The following is a 26,052-nucleotide window of genomic DNA, read 5'->3' as shown; positions in this document are numbered from 1 at the left end:
TGCCCGATGATCACTATGGATCATGTTTAATCTAACTTCCCAGTCATGCACCCTATCAGCCGTTTGACAAGATGTCAATGTTACATATATATTTGATTCTCCATTCACCGTAGAAAAGGTATAAAGTCTATTAGGAAGATTCTGTACACAAAAGCCATAAGAAAGAATTAACTCCTCAATACATCTTCCCCTTACATCGGTAAATCCACTATTCCAGAAATGCGATTTAGCATTCAGTTCAGCAACAATCTTTGCAAGGCAAATCTCAAACAAACTTCCTACAACTAATACAAAATTATTTGAGTTTCCTCTGTAGGGGGGGTAAATAAAGTACAACCAAACAGAACGAAGAGTATCTAGATGAAACCAACACATTTCATTCATGTAGAACATAAACCTGTGACGGAGGTAATCAATAAATCATTATTAAAAATCACAATCGCTGTTTTTGGTGCCATATCACTAGATGCAATGATCCTGGCAGAAAATGGAAATCCCATCAACCTATGGGCCGCTCCTCCAACCTGAAGACATACATTAAACCTCCAATCAGCTATCCATGGTTTTAGGCTAATTGGGTTCTTATATTATAGTCTTTAGAATTCAACTTATAACACAAAATAATAAATTTTAACTCAACTCAAAATATGAAAATTTATAATACTTTAGTCGCTTAGCCTCTTGAAAGAAAGATCTAATATAAAATTACTTCATTGGTCTTAATGTCAAGAGTTACCGCCCCTGCCACTATGAGGCGTGGCTCTACTATCTAGCTGTAGATGCCCTCTTCTTTTAAAAACCGCGGCCACACAATTACTGAAACCTCCAACCTGAACAAAAAAAAAAAAAATCGCTCCTGAATACAGATAATGTCAAATGAGTTCTCTACAGCAGCTATTGGAATCTCATCGGCAACAGCTGGACATCGCTGTCCATTAATCTGTAAAATTTGTACATCTTTATAATCATAATAAACCCCAGGAGGAAATTGATAACAATTAGTATTATTCATTAACAGTTCTCTTATTTACAAATTCCACTGCTCTTACATACTCAGGACACTTACTGTCCTGGACAGAATGATTGCAGTCTCTGTTTCGCCTCTTGCAATTAATGCATTGCGGCGAATTCTCTTCATTAGGGCAGTCTGCAAAGACATTTTCACAGTGCCCACACGACACTGTTTTGTGGGAACAGACCTGTGCTGAATGCCCATAACCCAGACATTTGAAACATTTATACGCAACTGTGAATTTTCGAAATCGATGTGAAGTAAAACCAAGTAAACACGATCACTCTGAAACAGACACTTCAAAAGAAGGGGAGAAAAACCCTTTAGTTACACAATTAGTTACTTTAGTTCCCGATCCAGAGTTATATCTGATTGTAGTTACCTCTTTTATTTCATCTTCTTTAAATTCATAGTCCTTAAAAGTCTTAAGATATAAATATTCAATTATTTTCTCCTCGTATATTCCTTGGGCACACCATAAATAAGAACCGGAGGATTCAATATTCTCGGTTTCTCTATAAATATTAAATATTAACAACATCATTATGATTTGTAGTCTCCATGAGTACTCCCTTATTCCTCAAAAGACGAATGCCTTTCACTTTCATATTTTTATGGTCCTTCTTAAGAGTCTCAGTCACAAGATTTTTAACATCTTGGCTAGAAGCCAAATCAGAACCAAATTTTTTGGGTCAATAACCCCTAGAGAGGCAGATGAAGACGAGGGTCGTACCCGATTTCCAACAATCCTCTGCGTACTTCTCAAAGTATTCCTGCAAGTATCAGAGCCCTCAGAACCAGACTTTTGTCTCACTACATCAGCAAAAGATCTCTTATGGAGGTCATTTTGTCTTTCTATCAGCTGGTCAAAAATACCTGCTCGCACCTCAAGTTCAGTAGATTTCACTTTCAATTTTTCATTATCAATTAATAGCGCTGTTATTAAATCATGGATACGGTTCGAAGCTGTTTTAGTAATCTTACTAGATTCCACCGTAATAACTTCACTCAAAGCCTTTTTAATTTTTGTAACCGTAGTATATATCGCTGAACCTTCAAGATCCAGTCCCTCTGTGAACGACGAATTCTGAATTTACCCGAATGATTAGTATCAATTTGTTTATCTACATTTTCGTTAAAAGGATCCATAGCCACCTCAGCTTCAACTACTGGCACCAATCCATTCTCCAACATTGGAGGGTTTTTATTTCTTTGTCCATCCTAGAAGCTTAGCTTTCGACTCCTAGTCACTTTAATTGAGACCTTTTTCTCCTTACAGAATCTAGACTCCGATCCAGAAGAGCAGCGCTCAGGATCAGAATCCCCTATCAATGTTTTTGCCAATTCTGTACTCATGTTGAGTACAGAAATTAGAAACCAAAGTTACAAAATTAATTTTCTCTTATCAATTAAATTAATTCCTCTTCCTCCAATAGCCTGAAAAACAGATCTTAATACATGTACGTACATACACCGATGATCCAAAACATTATGACCAGCGAGTCGTTATGCAAATCGAAGCAACTGCAGGCGAATTACGGCGCGTGCTCGGGTTGGGACACGGTATAAAAAACACCTGATAATGAGCTCCTTTAATCAGTGTTACTCTTGTTCTTCAGATTTGAAAAGCAGCGGACTTAAGCGAGTTTGACAAAGGCTAAGTTGTAAGGGCCAGACGACTGGGTCAGAGCATATCCGAAACAACACGACTGGTGGGATGCTCATGGTAAGCCGTGGTTAGTACCTACCGAAAGTGGTCCGAGGAGGGGAAACCCACGAACCGCCGGCGAGGTGTTGGGCAACCACGGCTATCTCGGATGGTACGTGGCAACTGTGGCGCAACTAGCCGGTAATTGGAATGCTGGTGAAGGGAGTAATTGTTGTTGTTATGTAGGCTTGATGGCACATAAGCTGCTATGGCTATGTGCCTACGCGGTTGTCTTTCTCCCAATAGTAATCTATGCTGCCGGGGCCTGGTTTCACAGAGTACCCATCATTAAGATGAAAGAAAAGCTAAACTCTATACAAAGAGCTATGTTATTGGCGACCCATCGAATCTGCCGTACAGTTTCTACAGCAGCTCTCCAAGTTATAGCAGGCACCCTCCCTCTCGACCTTTATACAATCTACAAGGGGCTTTGTTATCGAATTAAAAAAGGTATTCCGGCAGCGATCCTGAATATAGAACTCTCACTAACTACTGATATAAAGCAGGAAAAATCTCGATGTCTCAATAAACTCTTCCATGTATGGCAGACCAGATGGGATTCTTCTACTGTAGGGGTGATAACTCGGAGTTTTCTACCGGAGGTAACCTTTGCAACCACTAAAAATAACGCCCGATGGTTCTTCCTCAGCCTCGAATCTTCCTTTCTCATTACCGGACACGGTTCTCTAAATGAGAAACTGCATACACTGGGACTCATTGACACTCCCTACTGCTTTTGCGGACAAAGTGAAAGTTGGCAACACTTGCTTCTGGAGTGTATACATTACAACGACATCAGAAACCGTCTCCAGAATAAGATCCAAGACTTCCCCCCCCCCCAGCAGATCTGCATCAGCTGATATGTATCCAGAACAACCTCGAAGCCTTCCAGACCTTTGCAGCTGAGGTATTTGCCTGGAGGAGGACACTGACCGCCAATCACCGACGTGGAAATCCCGATCATTAACAATGCCACTGTCAACTGAAAGTCACTTCTTCTACTGACTGTTATTTCACTGCAACTTTTTTTTTTTTGCTCTAACCTGCGTTCTGCCCTGGAACTAGAAGCAGCCTTGGCTCAGTTTTTCTTCTTTCTCACTCTCTGCAGGATAGATAACTACTCTCCCATTTTTTTTACTCTCTCTCTGCTGGCACTCCGACTTACATCTTCCTATTCACTGTAGCCAGGGTGTGGGATTAAAAAGTTTTTTTTTTCATTTACTTAGCTTCATTTTTTTTTTTTTTTTTTTTTGACTCGCGCTCTGTTCTGACACCTGGGATTTGGGCTGTCACTGGTGCCAGACAGCTCTCTCTCTCTTTTTTTTTTTTTATCACAGGGAATTTATTTATTTATTTTATTTTTATTATTTAGTATTATTTTTTATTTAATATATTTTCTGTTTCACCACGGGGAATTATTATTATTATTTTTTTTTTTTTTTGCACCACGGGAAATTTTTTAAATTTATTTATTTATTATTTTTCCCCCCTCTGGAGTGGGCCCCAGAGAAATCTGGCCCACCTTTTGGCAACATCAGGTGGTTCAGAGTCTTGTATCGAGACAGTATATGCTCCATTGGGACTGGCCCACCTTCCCGTGGTGTGGACGAGTACCCAGAGTCATCTGTCCAGGTGACTGATGCTTCTGGGTAGCCAAGAGGCCAGAACAGAACAGAACAACAGAAAATGCACATACCTACGTCACACACATCTGGCCCGTTTGTAGTGATAACTGATCTTCACAGAGATACGAGGCGGAGATGAACTCACGTTCTAGGAGCCGCCCTTTACAAAAACACGTCCCTAGACGGCAGTAATGTGTTACAACACACAGTACATAGAATCGTGCTGAAAATGGGATTGCATAGCCGCAGACCACTCCGAGTGCCCATGCTAACCACGGTTCACCGGCGACAGCGCCTGCAATGGGCATGCAAGCATCAAAACTGGACCTTGAGTGATTGGAAGAAGGTCGTCTGGTCTGATGAATCACGTTTCTTGTTGCATCATGTGGATGGCCGGGTACGTGTGCGTCGTTTACCTGGGGAAGTGATGACGCCTGGATCCACCGTGGGACGAAAACAAGCCAGTGGCGGCGGTCATGCTTTGGGCGATGTTTTGCTGAGATACCCTGAGTCCAGTCATCCATGTGCCAGGCACTGTGACGTCTACCACCTACCGCAATTTTATTTACTGAACTAAAACCACTTTCAACCATATAAGATGTTAGAAAACAAAGCTCTACTTTGGCCATTTCCGACCACATTATTGGATAAAGAAGTTTAGTTGTCCTCATCCTCACGACACTTGGAAGTAGTTCGCTGTGGTCTCCTCTATCACCTTTCCAAGGGCAAAACTGTCACTTGCCAAGGTTTTACAACGGATCCGAGAAATGACATCAAAGCAGAGAAGAAGAAGAGACTTACCCTACACCTACAGCAAACCTGGAAAACATGCTGGGAAAACTCTCAGAAGGGCACAATAACTCGGAAATTCATACCTCAGGTGCTCGCCGTCTATCCAAAATATCCACACTGGCTATCACCAGGATTACTAACCACCTATCTGCTCACCGGTCACGGTGCCATCCGACAAACACTGCCTGCCTTTGGACTCAGTAACACAATTCTTTGCCACTGCGGGCAATAGAAACGTGGGAGCATCTTAACCACCATTGTGAATTATACGAGGACCTACGATGTCGCCTAATCACAGAAACACAATATTACAAAACCAGGAGCATCATGTACTAGAGAAGGAGTATAGCTACAAGGCTCTATGCACAGGACCTTTTCAGCTGAAGAAGAACCTTCCCTGAGCCACAACCATAAGCAGTGAAACCCTGCTGACTCACCAGCCCAAAGAACGCTTTTGCTTACATGAACTTTCCGACAAAAAACATAACTACCTGGAAGAAACCCCACCTTATTACTCAAACTACGAAGGAGAAGCCTCTCACCTGGACTAGACAAATGTTGATGTTATTTTGTTTTTAGGAGCATTAGCAACTAAAGCCATATTGCTCCAGGATATGTGGTGGTCATTCCCTAACCTTTCCGCATCCTCCGTATTTGGTGGTCACGGGCTCGAACCCCGGTCTAATCAACAAGCGTGTGCTACGCACTGCTGCTCCTTCCCACCTGGCTACGGAGGCGCCTTGGACTAGACAAATCCATTGAGTGCAACACACAGAGGCACTCTCCATATGGACCTGGAAGCGACAACCACCCAAGACGGTGCTGCTAGGTAGAAATCGCTGACCTGCAGAAACTGCGTGTCACAGCTCACCTACCAGACAAAGAGCAGAAACTAGACGCCGCTGACAACGCAGTCGAGCAAGTTACCACTGAGAGACATCATCCCGCAAATGGCATGCGCACCGAGACAATAACTTTAGTGCCAGAACCTGTGGGGACAGCAATACCAATGACAAACCAAACAGCAGATAAACTGCTGCAGAGCCTTACTTGCGATCTGAGCTGGCTCCCTTGCTGAGCTCACTGTACTCTCCTACCTGGCGGGCGGGAGGGCGACGGCCTTCCTATTTTTTCCACCCCCCCTTCCATGCCCCACTGACATTTGTCTGGGTCGTCTTCTCTATTGATTCTTCCTACCTTTCCCCCCTCTCTATCTGCACGCCAGCGCATGACCTACACCAAAATTTTAACTTCTTTAAATTATTTTCGCCAACTCCTCGGCCACTAAATCTCCAGTGTACATCCATCTGACCAGGAAAATACAATATGTATGTGTTCAACATACCAACGGGCACGCTATATATACTTTTTTTTATAGGTCCTAACTACTGAAATCTCAGGAAATTATGTGGCAGGACCTGCCAGAGTACTTATTTAAAAATACTGGTGAACCTGGTCTGCCTCCACGGAGCGAAAGTGGGGCAACGTTGTGCCTCAGCTGAGGTCTGGCGGCTAAATGGCGGGAAGAACAACGGTAGACGACATGACACACATCAAGATCCATACACTTTTAAAATCTCTGGCTTTTACAGTGAACTGTATCACCACACAATGTAAACTACGAGGAGATGGGGGAAACCCCTGGTGCCGTCTGACCCTAAACACACTTTACACTCTACCGCAAATCAGGATAAATCTGAACCCCAAGGCACATGTTGGTTACTGTCAAGGTATACCTTGACAGTAACCAACGAAAAAAGCCTGGAACTAATCAGGTGAAATGAAAAGGAAACCCCAGTGTCCTATCACAGACGAAACCCCGACTGAGGACAAACGCCAATTCACTAAGCAGGCGAATAGCCTTCTACTATAAACACAACAGAAGAACATCCGGAGATTGCCAGCACGGACGAGACCCCCACTAAAAACAAACCGGACTGGACCATAGGTACATCGACTTTGAAAATGAAGAAGAAAGAACGAGAAGTGAACTTACTAATGAACACCGACGACGAGGTACACGACTGGTCGCCTACAACCACAAGCAGAACCTGAGGACATCCACGTAGCTGGAACAAAGGGATACTTGCTCCTGTTCCAGGACAAATATTGGACCGACAACTCGGACGGAGTTGAGTGTGTGACACGCAGCCCAGCTGCGGACGCCACATGGCGATCTGAGCCGGGCAACCTAGCTCGACTCTCTTTAAATCCTGGTGTGGGAGGGCCACCACTTCCTTCTGGTGAGGCATGTGCATGCCTCACCGATCGTAATCTTACCTTTAAACACCATCTAACTTATATCAGAGCCAAAATTAAAAGATACTCTGGATTGGTGGCTAGGATCGCCAGGCGGGACTTGGGGTTAAACCAACGCACCCTGTCATTGTTTTATAAAACAACCTTCCTACCGATCATCACTTACGCCTCAGCAATATGGTTTCCCAAAACAGCAACTGTAGTAAACCGACGCATCCTTGAGGCAACGCAAAGAACCATCCTACTGACAGTTACACGTGCTTGTAGGACAACCAGTACCCATGCGCTGCAGGTCTTGGCCGGAGCTTTCCCCCTTGACTTAGAGATCACGCGCAGGGGAATGAACTACCACATAGAGAAAGGAATACCTTGTACATACCATGGCTATACTGTGGACGTTAATGCACCACAAAAAAATGAAAAGACAAGACTGCAAAAACACCTGATGCAAGTTTGGCAGGAGCGCTGGGCCAACTGAAATAAGGGAAATATCACCAGGAAATTCATTCCGAACATCGACAGGATGTACCCCAGTCCCCCAACTTGGTTTCAACCTGGCTTATACACCACCTATTTATTGACTGGTCACGGGGCCTTTAAAGCCAAGCTGGCAGCGCTGGGGATTGAAGTGGATCCGAGCTGTGCCTGTAGGGAGCTTGAGTGCTGGGAGCACATTATGTATGATTGCACCCATTATGAGGACCTCAGGTGCAGACTGATCACTGCAATACACTACCTCCCCAAGAACTTGGAATCACATCTATTGGACTCACTAGAGGAATACAGGGAGCTAAAGGAATATGCCCAAAAACTATTTGGTAGGCGTAAAACACTGATAGCCATCTACAGAAGATAAAAATAATAAAATAAAATAAATAAAAAGAAACACAGAACACGCGTGGAGAGGACTCAAGGAGAACCTCCCTCAGGAACCTGCTCACTACTAATCATCTAAAACCAGCGATCGCAAGAATAACCCAGTGGAGATGCGGATCTTCCCATGATGAAGAGAACCACAGCCATTGCTAACAGACTAACAACGGACCTGACCAGTGTTCATAGCTGAGGTCAAATCTGGATACCAAACGCTACCAATGACAGAGAAGACCGACGAAGATAGAGAAACTCCAAGTTGCTGTCTCAACGGAGCCATATTGGCTCAAGGCTCTGCACTCTCTTGTGTAGTGCAATTCTTTTACTCCCACACCCGGCAGGGGAGGGAGGTGACGGCTTGCTGTCTCCTCTCTTCCCTGCCACACCTTTCCTTCCCTCTGGTGGGGCATGGGCATGCCTCACTGAATAATTGGGGGTCACCTACCCTATCGACCCTCTTCTTCCTATTTCACCCCCCAGCGTTCACTCTCCCCTCCCAGCACTTTCTCTAGCACAGTGTATAGCCCTACACGTCCAAATTTAAAATACACCAAAAAAATTTCGCCCAACCTTTTAGGCACTTCAGAAACAGGCCTTCAGCGTCAAACCCCATATTAGCGCTTTAATGTAAGTGAACTGAAATCAACCGCGGTCGTTCCAATTTTATTTTAGGTCCTAGCCACTAAAATCCCAGGAAAGTAAGTGGCAGGACCTGCCAGAGTACAATTGTCTCAATGGTAACACCCGGCAACCTTCCACGTGGCGAGGTATGGGCAACGTCGGGTCTCATTAGGGGCCTGGTGGCCAATAAGCCGGATAAACAATGGGCCCAACATATAACACTACTCATGACCCACACACTTCTAAATCTCTGGCTTTGACAGGGTACTGTCACCGATACATAGAACATTCGCGGAGATGGGAGAAATCCCAGGAGCCGCTAGACCCTCAATATACCTCATACCTCACTGATCTACTGTTGTTGCCTACTCTATTGTCCCCATACTTCTGCCTTACTTCCCCCCAGTCTACAGTCTCCTCCCCTTCTATCTTTATGCAATCGTAGCCCCCACACTAAAACTTTAAACAACTCCAAATTAACTACGCCCACTTTCAGCCTCATTACATCTAAGCGATATTTTCCCACGCAATTGAAGATACGCACATACATACATATTACAAATACATATATTTTTATATGTGCTTCTGTATATGTATATACTTATATATATATATATTTTTTTTTTATTATTATTATTTTTTAGTTCCTAGTCACTGAAATCTCAGGAAATTAGGCGGCAGGACCTGCCAGAGTAAAATTAGTCTACTAAGTTCCTGGTCTGCCTCCACGGGCGTAATTGGGGCAACGTTGGCCCTTAGTAGGGGTCCAGCGGCTAAATGACCAGATGAACAACGGCACACGACATAACACAAATTCAATGCCCACAGACTTAAATCTCTGGCTTTCCCAGCAAATGGGCACACCCACAATGTAAGCAACGCGGAGATGAGGGAAACCCCTGGTGTCGTCTGACCCTAAATACACACACCGCTCATATGGCTGCCTTTTGTGCTACCACGTTATTTTATCGCTCCTGGATTTTGCCTGAAGTTATGTGTACAAAGTGTTTTTCTTCGCAGTAAAAGTGTCTACAGTGATATTAAAACGTCAATGGATACTCGCGGTGAGTAACTTTCTGTAAATTGAGGTACCAATGGTTTTTAGCCTGCCAGAAGCGTTTTTATTTGTATTCTTTGTGTCAGACCGCATGGCACCATGTGGCTGACACTCAGAGTATAGAGAAGCGACCGATATTACGCGGTCGCTACGCTTCTATCCGGTAACTTGACTGAGGAGTTGATCCAAGATTAGTAACCTCGGACTGTGACCTAGTCCCAAATTTTCAGCGATTTTTGTTCTCTTCATTTAAGGAACAATGACCACAACTTCTCCCCCCCCCCCATTACCATAGACTTACAATGGTGAAATGTCATTTTCTTCCCGATGCGCAAAATAGCTTTTGAGTATTACCAGAAACTTCGCCGTCCCTGAAAACCACAAAGAAAGTGACCCTCCTCTCCAAAGAAGTAATGATGTAGCGGACTGTCCTCCCCACCCCCCAATTTGACTGTGGGTAAAACTTCAACTGCTCTGGCAACAGAACAGTACATACACAACCCAGCAAATTGAGGAACCTTTCACCAAGATTGAGCTGGAGATCGCGTCAGCCAAGCTGAGAAACAAAAAGTCCCCAGGGGAAGATCTCCTAGAGCCAGAGATCATCAACAAAGCAGTGGACACCCTCCCGGAGGAAATATTGAAACTATATAACAAATGCCTCAAAGAAGGCTACTTCCCGCGCAGTTGGAGGGTGGCAACGTTCCGGCTAATCTTGAAAAATCCCACGAAGAAGCACGACCTCCCTGGGTCCTATCGGTCGATAGCGCTCCTAACGGTTCTCGGCAAGCTTCTTGAACATCTCCTACGAAACGGGATAGAGAAACACTACACAAACGCAGGCCTAGAGTCACCCAAACAATTTGGATTTCGAAAAGGATGCTCCACCACCGATGCCCTGCACAGCATCATCAACGTTGTAACAGAAACAGACCGCAAATACTTTCTTTACCTCGCGGTTGACTTCGCCGGGGCGTTTGACACCCTCTGGTGGCCAAGCATCCTCACCAGGCTCCGTGAGACCAATCTTTCAAGTAATCTATACAATTGCATAGGCACTTACCTGTGCGACAGATCATCAAAAGTCACCGCTCCTTACTGTACAATAACTAGACGCATCTACAGAGGATGCCCACAGGGCTCCGTCCTTGGCGGATTCCTCAACCTCGGAAATGCAGCCTCCTAGCGACCTTGCTCGTCCTGACGCTGGCGGAGAACTCCCGATCTTGAAGAATAGGTGGACATCAACATTTCCGATGAAACAAAAATAAACATTATGAGTTAGTATTAGTATTAGTAACGGCCGCATGGTGCAAGAAAGCCTATGGCTTATGCTGCACCAGCCAAAAAAAAAAAAAAAAAAATCCGAACAAAACAATGATAAAAACAAAAAATAAATAAATAACTAAATAATAATAATTAATAAATAAAAAAAATAAAATAAAAAATAAATAAAAAGGAAATTAAACCTATCATCCTATGCGCTTCCCTTACCCGAAAGTACTATCCAGATGACCTTTGAATTTCCACAAACTGTCGGCCTCTACCACCCATGAAGGCAACTTATTCCAGTAATTTATAACTCGCTGGCTAAAATAGAACTTCCTGCAGTCCAATCTAAACATTTCCCCCCGTAACTTGAATTTATGTCCCCTAGTTCTAGCATCATTTATAATCTTGAAAATTTTGTCCTCATTCATTTTACTGATGCCTCTCAGAGCCTTAAACACCTCAATCAAATCTCCTCTAAGGTGTCTAGTTTCCAAACTCTGCAACCCACATATTCGAAGTCTTTCTTCATAAGGACGCCCCTTTGCCGATCTCACCAGGCGAGTTACCCTTCTTTGCACCCTTTCAAGAAGCTCGATGTCTTTCTTTAGGTGCGGTCTCCATACTTGAACACAGTATTCCAAGTGTGGTCTAACATAAGCCTTATATAATGGGATTATCACGTCCCTATCTCTACTTGCAAAAGTTCGATAGATCATCGATAGGACACCATGGGCCTTCCTTGCAACCTGTTTACAATGCTCAGAGAATTTCATGTCTGACCGTATCGTAACACCCAAGTCCCTCCAGTACTGGCTTTAGTTGAACTCCACCAAGTGAATACGTTTTTTTGGGATTACTGTTTCCCAGGTGTAATACCTTACACTTTGTTGGATTAAAGCACAGCTGCCATTTTTCTGACCATTCCTGAAGTCTATCTAGGTCTCTCTGAAGAAGCTCAGCTTGACAGTGATCATTAACTACTCTCCCAATTTTAACATCATCTGCAAATTTAGACATCACGCCCTCTATCCCTTCATCAATGTCGTTTATGAAAATTAAAAACAACAGTGGTCCTAATACTGATCCTTGGGGAACCCCACTTCTTACATCAACCCAATCTGAGGAATAGCCATTTATCACAACCCTCTGCCTCCTGCCCTGAAGCCATCCTTCTATCCATCTAAGGATTTTCCCAGTGATTCCAACCTGTTCCAGCTTATAAAGCAACCGCTCATGTGGGACTGAGTCAAAAGCTTTGCTGAAATCTAAATAAACAATGTCGAAATTATTCCCTAAATCCAGCTCGTGAGTGACCCTTTCGAAATAGCGAACCAGATTTGTTAAACATGATTTTCCCTTTACAAAACCATGCTGAGTATCATTGAGAATTTCAATTCGATCCAAATGATCCTGAATTCCACCCTTGATCATTGCCTCCATGATTTTCCCTACTACTGAAGTCAGACTGACAGGTCGATAATTTCCAACTTCACTTTTAGAGCCACCCTTATGTATGGGAGATACATTTGCACTTTTCCAATCCAAGGGAATCTCCCCAGAGTCTAATGATGCTCGCATAATTAGCCTCAATGGTTCAATGCACTCACTTGCCGCCTCTCTTAAGATTATAGGGTATATTCCATCAACTCCAGGAGCTTTACTGGTCTGTAGGCTCGAAAGTTTTTTCATTAAATAATCTTGCGAAATTTCAATATCATTAATTACATATTTTTTAACTTCGCTCCCACAATTTCCCTTTGCCACAAAAGGCTTTTCATTTGTAAATATCGATGCAAAATAACTGTTGAGTTCATCTGCAACGGCAGCTGGTGTATTTGTTACTATCCCCTTTCCCTTACGTAAAGGTCCGATCTGGTTTGTCCTGTTCTTCTTGGCATTTATATATGTGAAGAATTCTTTATCCCCCCTCTTTGCTCTGTTTGCTAGTGATTTCTCATAAACTGCCTTTGCCTGTCGAACCTTTTCTGTGGCTCTATTACACATCGCCTTGTAGCTGTTATAGGCTTCAGTACTTTTTATTGTTCTGTAACCTTTCCATGCCACCTTTTTCTGCTCAAGTAATGCGGCAACTTCACTATTCATCCAACTTGGAACCCTCCTCGTGGAGTATTTTTTTAATGGTATATACGCATTCAAGGCATCTGTGATTAATGTTTTAAAAGCGTACCACAGTTCAATTGTATTCATTCTCTGCGCGATATCTACCCAGTTAATAGAGGCCATGTAGTACCTTAAGGCATCGTAATTTCCTTTTCTGAAATTAAAACCCATTCCTTTGCCTTTTACTTCTGCTACCTCTCTCGTCATCATCCACCGTAGAACTCCGTGATCACTTCCTGCTACTGGTTCCTCTACTGTCAGTCCTGTTATGTCATCCGATTCATGGGTGATGATGAGGTCTAGGATATTCTTTTCTCTAGTACTTTCCCTGACATGTTGATACAAATAACAGTCATCTAGTTGATTTAAAAATTTTGTTCCCCATGTCGAGTTTCCTTCCCATTTATTCCAATCAATTAGAGGCAAATTGAAATCACCCATAATAAGGCATTGACGCTTACTTGCCCATTCCATTTGCATGTAGAGGCTTTTGTCATAATCTTCACAATCACCTGGTCTGTAGATTACTCCTACTCGCATTATACCCTTGTTTCCAACTATCTCACACCATACAGACTCTATACTAGCATGTGAAACGTCTGAATCCGGGAAAGCTATCGTCGCACTCAGGCTGCTTCTGATAAGAAGCATTACCCCACCACCCCTTCTATCTAACCTATCCTTCCTAAATACATTATACAAGCCGTACTGAAACTCATCATCCCCAATTTCCGGGTGGCACCACGTCTCTGTAAGCCCTATTATGTCCGCGTTACTTGTTTTAACCAGCAGTTCGAATTCGCTCATTTTATTGACGACACTTCTAACGTTACTGTATAAACAATTAAGATTTACTGTTCTTGTATATTTAACAACCCTAACACAACCCTTGAAGTTTTTTAGGCTCTCGTCCCTGATATTAGCTACCCGCGCACGTGAAACGTCTTTGCCCCCAGAACATCTAGATAATACGTCCAGTTGGAGTAACAGATAAGAACTCTTAAGGTATGTGCAAGAGTTACATTGACCAATATTATCAGATAAACGCGTGTCAGTATTACCCACATCCCCCCTAACTAGCAATTTCCCTGAACCTTTAAGGTATCCTCAATAATACTGGCAAAAACTTTTGCACCACCTTTGTTTAAGTGTATCCCGTCTCTGAGTTTGTCACCTCAGAGACTTAAAGGGCCATTTCCAAGGGATCCGGAACAGAAATAGAAGTTTTAGTGAAGTCCGTTTACTTTCCTACTATGACGATGTAATGAAACAAATTATTAATAAGCCATCTGGTTCAGTAACTTATTTAAGCCACGATCCCAAATGAGTTAATAGAATGTTTAGGTACCAAATTAACAAAAGAAGTATTACACTCAAAATAATTCAGCACCATTCTATTCACTAATTTCGGTTACTTTCTCAAGATCTCACAAAAAAAGATCAATTAAGTGTTATTGTACGACATGTTCATAATTCGCGACGAAAATGAAAAATCCAAAGATTTTTAAATTTGTGAAACGTTTTTAGGATTCTATGACACAAATAATGACTGATAATATAATGAAAATATTACGCAAACTAAATATTCCCATTGAAAAATGTTATGATCAGGGATAATGCCAAGAGGGGTTTATAATGGTGTGTATGGATTAAAAGGATCCAATCAAACGCGGAGTACATTCATCGTGCGAGTCACAATTTAAATTTAGTTATTAATGATAGCGTAAATTGTTGTAATAACGTTTAATCATTTTTCGACATTCTTCAAATTTTATATAAGTACAAAAAGATGGGATCTTCTTTCTAAATTTACTGGGGAATCTGAAGTTACATTAAAAAAAACTCAACCCTACTCGATGGTCTGCTAGATTACAGTCAATAACAGCTGTGAAAGTTCGTTTTGCAGATATTATAAAAGCTTTGACAGAAATGAATCTTAAATCAACTAAAAAAGCAGACCGAGACGAAGCGCGTAGAATAATGAATGAAATGATGACATTTGATTTTATTTTTATTTGTATATTTTTGAATAACGTGATGTGCGAAATTAATTATGCTTCAAAAACTCTACATAAGCATGATATAGACCTCGATGAATGTACTTCTGTATTGGATCGAGTCAGTAAAAATTTACAAAACATTCGAAATTCATACGAACAAATTAAATACGAATCTGAGCAAATTGCCAAGGAGTTGGGGTAGATCCCAAATTTGAAGACAAACGACAACGTAGAACTAAAAGATAGTACGATGAATTAGCTTCAGATTTTTTGTTTGATAATAGAGATTAGTTGTTTTTTAAATCAGTGTTTTTTACTGTTTTAAGCAAAATTATAATACAAATTAAAAATCGTTTTTAAAGTATGGAGTTAGTAAAAAATTATTTTTAAAGACTAGAACAGAAAAAAATAAATATGTCAAATACTGATATATTAAGTGATTGTGAAAATCTCATAAAAAAGTATTCATCTGTACTCTCTCCCCAACATTGTAATTTAATCACACTTATTAAACAAGATTTATCAGCTGACATGTCTTTCAGACAATTTTTGTTTTGACTTTTCAGAAATTTTTACTTTATGTTATTTTTTACCCTGCCTCTGCCGAAAGCAGATCATTTAGTAAATTACGAATAATAAAAGATTATAAAAGAAATGCTATTATTATTATTTATTCAAGTAAAGGAAAAGGAGAAGTTACATCTACCCCTACACAGCAAACATTTGCTAGGAGGATAAACATAACAATTTATACTATGCTGCCACTTTATTAGGTACATCCCTGCTGTGCACACAAATGGTTTGTCCCACAACGTTGCAAGTCACGTGACCACAGTTGTGGATATAAATGCAGCAGAACAACCTTTCTAGTATCAGTTAAGCGTACAAACCGTAGCAAGAATAGGGAAAAGGAGTGATCTAACGGACTTCGAATGTGGCATGGTAGTAGGTGCAAGACGTGCTGGACAAAGCATCTCTGAAACGGCAGTTCTCCGGAACTTTTCACGCACCACAGGTTGTGTATCGAGAATGGTGCAACGAACAGAAAACATCCTCTCAACAGCACTTCTGTGGAAGAAAATCGCTTGTTGATCAGAGAGGTCAGAGGAGGATGGCTAGAATTGCGCAAGCAAACAGACGGGCCACAATGTCGCACATCACGTAAGAATACAACCTTGGTGCGCAAAACAAAATACCGAACAGACCACTAGTCGCACTTTGTCGCGAATGGGCTATAACAGCCGACGGCCACATCGCGTACCTTTGTTATCAATGAAGAACAAGAGAGCACGCCTCCTGTGGGCACAGCAACACCAGCAGGATTGGAAAACAGTTGCTTGGTCTGACGAGTCGGTCCTGGTCCATCATGTTGATGGAAGGCTCAGAATTTGGCGAAAAACAACATGAATCCATGGACCTGTCGTGTCTGACGACTACTGTGCAAGGTGGTGGGGGCAGTGTTATGGTGTGGGGAATGTTTTCTTGGCACACGTTGGGCCCATTGATACCCATAGATTCACGTCTGAATGCCACATCGTTGCTGACCAAGTGCATCTGTTCATGTTGACAGTTTATCCTCAGTCAGATGGTTAACTCCAGCAGGATAATGCGCCGGTGCACAAAAACCCGAATCACTATGGAATGTTTCCAGGAACATGACAGCGATTTTCTTTGCTGCAGTGGCCGCTCAGTCCGCTGATCTCAATCCTATTAAACATCTTTGGGATGAACTGGAAAGGCATACCGGATATTTGCCTAAATTTCACACTAAATGTAATCAGCGACCAAGACAAACTGTACATCTCTGGCAAAAAGCTGGCAAAATTCAACACAAGAGCAAATAACGCGAAAATTCCTCCCAACTGTCTCAGCCGTATACACGAAATACCTAAGCTGGCTCTCCCCAGGATTGCTAGCCACATACCTCCTAACTGGCCATGGCGCCATCAGATTCAAACTGATGACCTTTGGACTGAGCAACACTCCCCTCTGTCATTGTGGCTTAGTGGAAACATGGGAGCATTTAATGCACCACTGCAAGCTTTATGAAGACCACTGATGCCGACTAAGTACGGAATTACATTACGTACTAGAGAATCAAGAGGAACGCTTACTGGAGAAGGACCACAGCTACAAAGCACTGACAAACTTTGCACAAGATCTTTTTGACAGAAGGCATACTCTTCCGGCCCCACAGCCACAATATACGACTTTGCAAACAACCATATAAGGTGCACAGACAGTCACCATCAAGACAATCCACAAAGGGATTGCATCCCAAGAAGAAACAACGAACGGAACCTGTTAACTGAACCATTGGAATGGACAATTTCAGTAGTAACGCTGCTATAAACAGAAACCATGGATGGGAAAAACATCAGGATCCAACAACTAATGACCATGACTCCAGACAGAGACATAAGTAACCACGGACTGGACTAAATACCCTCAACTACGGACCTGATTAAGGGACATGTTCTTCTGCCAAGTAACAACCACAGACAGGAACCTACACCCGGATTGGACAAACTTGGACCTGACCCAAGCAGACATGCAGCTGCCAGGCGACACGGCGACCTGTGCCAGCTCCCTTTCCGGGCACACTTTCCTCTCTCCCCTGGCAGAGGGGGTGGCGACAGCCCTTTTGTTGCCATCCTCCCCTCTCTCTCTCTCTCTCTGGTGGGGCATGGACATGCCCCACTGACACATGCTGGGGTCGTCTACTCTATTGACCCCAGTGCTTCCTAGCTATTACCCCGACTTTAGCTCCCCCCCCACCCTCTATCTGTATGCCATCACAAGACCCACACCAAAATTCTAGCTTCTCTAAATTATTTCGCCCGCTCCTCGGCCATTAAATTCTCAAACGCAGCCCCTTCAAACCGGGAAACATGTATGTGATCAACATACAATGCGCAATATGAATATATATTTTTTAATTTTATTTATTTATTTTTTTTTTTAGGTCCTTGCCATTGAAATCTCAGTAAAATAGGTGGCAGGACCTGCCAGAGTAAATGCAAACTATTAGGTACCTGGTCTGCCTCCACGGGGCGAAAGTGGGACAACGTGGGGCCTCAGCAGGGGCCTGGTGGCTAAATGGTCAGAAGAACAACGGTACACGACACCGCACATTTCAAGGTCCACACACTTTTAAAGCTCTGACCTTTAACAGCGAAATGTATCACCACACAAAGTAAACTACGCGGAGATGGGGGAACCCCTGGTGCCGTTTAACCCTAAATACACTTTACCTAAACTTCCACAGGGTTAAGGTGAAGCAACGTTGGGCTCCAGCGGCTAAATGACCAGATGAACAATGGTACACACTGCATATGTACAATACTCACACACTTTCAAACCTCTGGCATTCCCAGCAAACTGGTACACCCACAATGAAAGCAACGCGGAGATGGAGGAAACCCCTGGTGCCGCATGACATCAATATACCTTACACCCTTTCATGGCAACGGTCTTTCCAACTCTGGCGGTGCCGTCTTTCAGCACGATAATGCACCATGCCAAACCGCCCGGATTGTTCGAGACTGGTACGTGAGGAAGACTTCCAGGTATTGCCCTGGCCTCCAAATTCTCCGGACATTAATCCCTCCGAACATGTATGGCTTGTGTTGGAAGAGCATCTCCGATCTGTAGCGTCTCAACCACGGACCTTAAAGGAGTTAAAGGATCTGCTGATTACGTGTTGGTACCAGATACCACAAGATACATTTAGAAATTTTGTAGCGTCCATACCTCGCCGGGTACGAGCTGTTTTGGCTGCACGTGGAGGACAAACATCATATTAGGTAGGTGGTCATAATATTTTGTCTCATTCGTGTATATTTGTATGTATTAACACAGTGGTTTTCAACCTTTTTTTAATAACGGCACCCCTAAGTAATTTATTTTCTTTTGTGGCACTCCTTCAATTTTCTACCTGTTAGATCCGATTCATTCATTCATTCATTCTCTCTCTCTCTCTCTCTCTCTCTCTCTCTCTCTCTCTCTCTCTCTCTCTCTATATATATATATATATATATATATATATATATATATATATATATAGCTAATATTAAAAAAATGTTATATGATAGTTATTACAATAATATAACTATAAACAAAATTGCAGTTCATAATACAAATTATATATATATAATAATTTTATTCTTTATATAGAGCAGGGCTCCCACTCCTGGGTTTTTCCACCCAGATCTGGGTTTTTTGATTGTCATCTGGGTTGATAGGTTTTTTTCACAAAAATATCTCATTATCTGGGTTTTTTCGGTAATTTTTAATTTTAAGTCAAAATTTATTTTTATTTCTTGTAAATACAATAAAATTTAATACATTTAATAACAGTTTACAATTTTCTTAATTTTATATTCTAACAATACTTATCATAATTTGTAATATCTCAAGTGCTTGTACAAAATACTACAAATGTAAAAGGATTTCAAAGTTTTCGCAGGGTTCTACACTATGAAATTACGCTTACATGTTCATACATGTAAGCATACATGATCGTGTTACTAACATGTATGCGCAGCCTATTGAGCAGGCGGAAGGCGGTCTTTACTGCACAGTCTTTCGTGATCGTTCGTGATATTATTGCATTATTTGGTGTGATTTTTACATTTATGCGTGTACTACATACAGTGATATAATAAATTTAAATTGTAGTGACTATTTCTATTTTATGTTAATGGATTAGTGATTTATTTTTTATTTTATAGAACATTTTAAATAAGATAACTGCTAATTAGTCATACCCACAAATTGCCCACAATGTCTGAAACTTGTTCCCCACAGAGAAAGATGAGTAAACGCTGGTATACTCAAAATTTTAGAAATGAATGGTTAGAAGATCCGGAATTAAAGGATTGGTTGAAAGAAGACTAATGAAAAAGGTGCGTCTTACTGTATTTGTTGTGAAATGAAATTAAAGCATGCCAATAAATCGATGTTACTAGCGCATAAAAATACAGTTAAACATAAAAAAAGTGCAAATATTGCTAAAACAAGTTCAACGTTAGACACGTTCTTGACAAAACGTAAACCTACGGAGAATGAAGAAGTAGCAAAGGCAGAGTTAACAATTGCTGCACTCATTTCTGAGCGTAATATTCCATTTGCGCAATGTGATCACCTTATAGAAGCATGTAAGAAAGAATTTCATGATAACAATATTGCAAAACAAGTTCAGATGAAGGCGACTAAAGTCTCTTATCTTATACAAGATGGCATAACCTATCATGAAAAAATATACATTTCTAACATATGCAGAAACAACAAGTTTTCAATGATAATAGATGAAAGTACAGATTTATCTTTATCGCAAGTTCTAGCTGTTGTTGTTAGATATTTTGATATTCAAAAACTTGATGTTGTAGATGTGTTACTTGACACTGCTTGTGTCGAAAATGGTACTTCAGAAGGGCTTTATCAATCTGTAAAAGATCTTTTCATAGAGAAAAAAACATTCAAATAAGTAATCTCGTTGGCTTTGATAGTGATAATTGTGCCACTATGATGGGTAATAAGAGTGGGTTCCAGTCATTGCTAAAAAAGGATGTACCATCAGTATTTATAATGGGATGTGTTTGCCATTCTTTTGCATTATGTGCTAGTCATTCAGTCAAGGTACTACCATCATATCTAGAAATATTTATAAAAGATATCTCTTGTTATAAAGAGTTCTTATTTTTCCCGTAGTAGTAAAATATTAAACGAGTTCAAAATGATTCAAGATGTTGTAGATACTGCTAAGCATAGAATCCCCAAATTAGCACAAACACATTGGTTATCCCGTGGCAATGTAATAAAAATTATTATTGAGCAGTGGGAAGCGTTAGTTCTTTATTTTCAGTCTCAATCAAAAATTGACAAAATCGATGGTGCAGGGAATATTTACAATACTATGATCACCAGAGGAACTAAGCATATGTTGTTGTTGTTGTTTTTAGGATATGTACTGGAGAAAATAAACTGCCTGAATATTGAATTTCAATCTGAGCATTTCAGATTGCACTTACTTCATTCAATGGTTTCAATTGAGTATAAAAATATTCTTAGTTTTTTCATAAAAGAAGTCATTACTTCGTGCAAGCTGGTTGAAATTGATCCAAGCATGCAATAAATCATAAGCCTCTGAATAAAATATATTTGGGAGGCCTTTGTATGGCCTTATTAAATGGCGCCTCCACAGCCAGGTGGGAAGGAGCAGCAGTGCGTAGCACACGCTCCTTGATTAAACCGGGGTTCGAGCCCGTCACCACCAAATACGGAGGATGCGGAAAGGTCAGGGAATGACCACCGCATGACCCGGAGCAATATGGTCTTAGTTGCTAATGCTCCTTAAAAAAAAAAAACCAAACAAACCCTTATTAAATTCAACACCGCTTGGTGACAGTGAAAGCAGGTTTAAAAATGATTGTTTAAAATTTCTTGTTGAACTTTGTATGGAAATCAGAAAAAGATTTCCTCTAAATGATGATGGAATTATAGCCAGTCTCAATGTTCTTGACCCAGCAGTGATACATGATCGTGCTAATTCACCATCCATAATTTTCCATTTAGCAATGCAGTTCCCTCACCTTGTTTCTGAAGACAAACTAGATCTTCTAGATCAGGGGTGGGCAACTTTTTTCGTCAGCGGGCCAAATGAAATTTTCGCATCATGATGCGGGCCGGAATAGATTGAACGATTTAATAAAAAAAATCAAACCTAAAAAATGTTATATTACTTGAATTACTAAATTATTAATGTATTTTTAAAAAAAATATCTGAATGTCCAATTATCATTGAAAATGCGGCATTCGGCATCAATTTTTCTTTTTTTTTTAATTGGCTCATTTTATGGGCTATAAATTATATTAAATTAAAAATTGTAATAATTAGAAAATGCATAAAACATAAAATATCTCGCACCAATATTATTTTTTTTCAATAAGAAGTCAAACCCTAAGGAACTTCGTTCGATCGATGCTACAATAACAATTAGGAAATAACTCTTTGACGCTGCATAGAATCACTTGGTTACTGTTGTACTGGCCGCGATTCCCGATTGAACCGAATTAAGCCGAACGTTTACGGCGAGTGTAGTCAGGTATGGATTTTCTATATTTATGCATTTACCGAGGGGGCTGGATTCAACATCGTCGCGGGCCGGCTGTTGCCCACCCCTGTTCTAGATGATGAATGGAGATCATTTCATTTAAATCAAGATTTAGATTTCTCTTACAAAACCATCCCTGAGTTTTAGTATTTGTTATCTGTTGACAATCTGTTATGTAATGTAATGTAATGTAGTATCTGTTGACAATCTGTTATGTAATGTAAAAGATGGCTTTAATAATTCTAAATATGAGATTTTATCTAACTTTATGACCAGTTTAACTATTTTACCTCACTCTTCAGCAAGCGTAGAAAGAATCTTCTCCCAAGTAAACCATATAAAAACAAAAGCCACAAACTCCCTTAAACTAGAAACTGTGGAAAATCGACTAATGCCAAAATAGGCGATAAATAGATCTAATCAAAATTGCTATACATGGAAAGCTAAATCAGAATTGGTAAAAGAAGTCATACAAGGAACTTGTCATAAAAGATACGAAGAACGTGTGAAAAAATGAAAGAACTTCAAAAAATAAATATGGAGGGAACTGAATGGGATGAAAATTCTGATTACAATTAAATAAAAGATATTTTTGCATGGTAAGTTTCATCTTATTTGTGTTGCTATACTATATGACGAAAACTAGGTTTTTTTTTGGGTTTATTTAAGTTGCAATCTAAGTTTTTTTTAAATTTGTGAGTGGGAGCCCTGATATAGAGGAATAGGAATTAAATAAACATTAATTATAGATCACCACAAAATTAAAAAGATACTGTACACCTTTTTATAATTAAAAAAATTAGTTTAAATAACTTAAACCCTGGAACGTTGTTCGAGCACCCCGGTTTAAAACCACTGTATTAACAACTTTCCAGCTGGATGAAAAATCTGCATAAACGTTCAGATTTATCCAAATCAAGGTTTTCAAATCCCCTCTTTTAACCACCAAGGGGAGCTGGAAATATTCTTAAAATTAAGTAATCTTTTGAGAACCTTACATAAGCAGTTTAAGGCTGAAAAAAGAAACAGCCCTAACTAGCCCACCAAGAATATTACATATAAAAGCTTGCCCTTGAAAGACCAATATTATATTATTCAATATCTATCGTTCCTGTATACTGTGAACTTAGATGGCGCCACTAATGTTTATATTACTATGGCAAACTTCAAAAAATAGAACATTTTAGGTCTCCATTTAATCCCATACAAAGTCTATGGGTCTATGTTAAGTCTAGGGAGAATTTCAAAACACTGTGTAAAGCAATGGGTAACCAACTATTCAGTTTGTAATTTGATCACTCATTGATATCTTCACAACCCCACAGTCCCAACACACATCTAAAATTAAATCTATTAATTCACCACACTTTTACCTTCAAGGGACACATATTTGTACATATGGGGGATGCCATGAAACGCACTAAATACTGTACAAGAAAAAGCAGGAGCACATTTCCACCGCACAAAAACAAACTGGACAACAGCGCCACTCTCATTTGTTTATATTCAGCAGGAAGAAAAAATCAGACGTTTAAAATTTGATGAATTTGAATTGTAGGTTGTGGACCCTTCCTTCAGATACCCTAAGTGGCTGCATGTGTTCTGCATAGTATAGCAATCTTTAACCACCCGTGTTTGATCACTGAAAAAATTGATACGTAAGTTATGCGTTCATTACAGCATTTTACTGTATATCGTATGGAGTTGGTCGACATGTACGACGTCTGTAAGTGGATGTATTCTGAAAGGAGCACTTAGCGGCTCGTGATGCTTATGTTTGGGCTTCTTCGGGACTTGCCAAATCGTTTACATCAGTTTAATTGCTGCTATTAATTAATAATTTCGAACGAATGAAATACTTCAGTTTCTATTATAAAAGAGAATTGCAACAAATTATCCTGTATAGCGTGCAAATCGTCCCGCAAGCGTACAGCTTGGACCTTAGATAACAGCGACAGATAATAACGGTTAAAATCAAGATTTGTTTTCTGAATTTCTAAGGACTTTTCACCCTCAAGGCCATGGGCTCTCGCCCATGCCCATTGCCCTCAGTGAGTGCTAATAAACGATTTGCCATTGTCATTCCACTGAGCGGATAAATAGGGGCACGCTCCTGCCCTCCTACTATAAACATCAGGGCGTTGATATGAGAGAAAGGTAATACATACGAACTCAGTTGGGCCACGACAGTCCGAAAATCTTCTTAATGGCTTCTCTTCATGATGAGCCGATTATCGCCAACTGCCTGACAGTTGTACGAGGATTTCCGGCTTCCAGCAGTGCCTTCTTCCGCCTGGAAACTTGGCGGGAGGTCAGAAACGCTTAATCCTTCTGGTTCTGGATGATCGCCACAATCAGGAACCGGGCATTTCAGGGAGCGTGTTGTTGATAAAGTCAACGACCCTCCCTTCAGATTCGTGGCTGCATGTGTTCTGCAATAAATGTCGCAGTGATACCAGAATAAATGTTAACGTTTCACTGTGTCAAAAGTTTAAATATACCAAACTGCGCACCAATCTAGCTTAAATGCTCATTGTGTGGGAACTCTAATAAAATTAAGTGTTTTGCTCGGCATTACATTTCAGATTGAACAGAATTCGCGTGTGCACGCGTATATCAAGATTTGTTTCGCACACAGATCGATTAAGATTTATTTAAGTAATGCATGGTAGATACTAAACAGGGTTAAAAGGTATCGTCAGCAGTATGCTAAAAAAACTTTAGAGTAAATTACATGCTAAAAGCTAAACTTGCTCATCAGCATTTGAAGTCCAAGCTTCTCTAGATGACATTCTCCTTCCAGTGGTAAATACACATACAGACTTGGGAGTCATCTTCGATTGCAAACTGACCTTCAAGCCCCGCATTGACAAGCTCATAACAAAATTCTGCAAAATGCGGTTGATTACCAAACAACAACTACTTGACGTTAAGGATCTGGATGTGACTCGGCGGTACGTATACACCTCTGTATACTCCGTCGTGTTATACGCCTCAGAAATATGGGCATCTGCAGCCCCCACGAATATCAAGCGTGTGTACTCCTCTGAATACTGGCTCCTTCGTTGGACCACACATAAACATCATCGTCCACCCCAGAAAAGAACAACTGCAATGGCAACCGCACTGAACTTTGCCCGACTGCCAAACCTTATAATGGAAAGACGCCTCACACTAACTGCCAAATTAACCACTGGAATAATCTCGGAGCCAAACATATGGGAACTGTGCAGCTGGAGAATCCCTCAACCCGGACTGAGGTCAGCTCCAACACTTATAGCCAACCATAATAGACTAGCCCTTAGCGACCACTTTCACCCCAAGCAGATGCTTATCACAGTCCAAGCAATCGAAGGCAACCTCTACAAATTGTCAAGGATCGCAAATACCGGAGAGAGATCCTTGATGAGCTAAACTCAACCAGGCAAACTGCACAGTAATGTCGCAGTATAATAAATTTAAAAAAGGTTGTCTATATAATATTGTATATAATGTCAAAAATACTGCATAATATCTTTATGAATATATTGTGAAAATTTAACTGAAACTTACTATATTGTTGGTCCTGGGGGATGAACCCGAACTTCGATGAGGGCC

This window comes from Mastigoproctus giganteus, chromosome 5 (assembly GCF_048544385.1).
Source record: "Mastigoproctus giganteus isolate SK-2022 chromosome 5, ASM4854438v1, whole genome shotgun sequence".
Taxonomy (NCBI): domain Eukaryota; kingdom Metazoa; phylum Arthropoda; class Arachnida; order Uropygi; family Thelyphonidae; genus Mastigoproctus; species Mastigoproctus giganteus.
Note: the sequence above shows the minus strand (reverse complement) of the source record.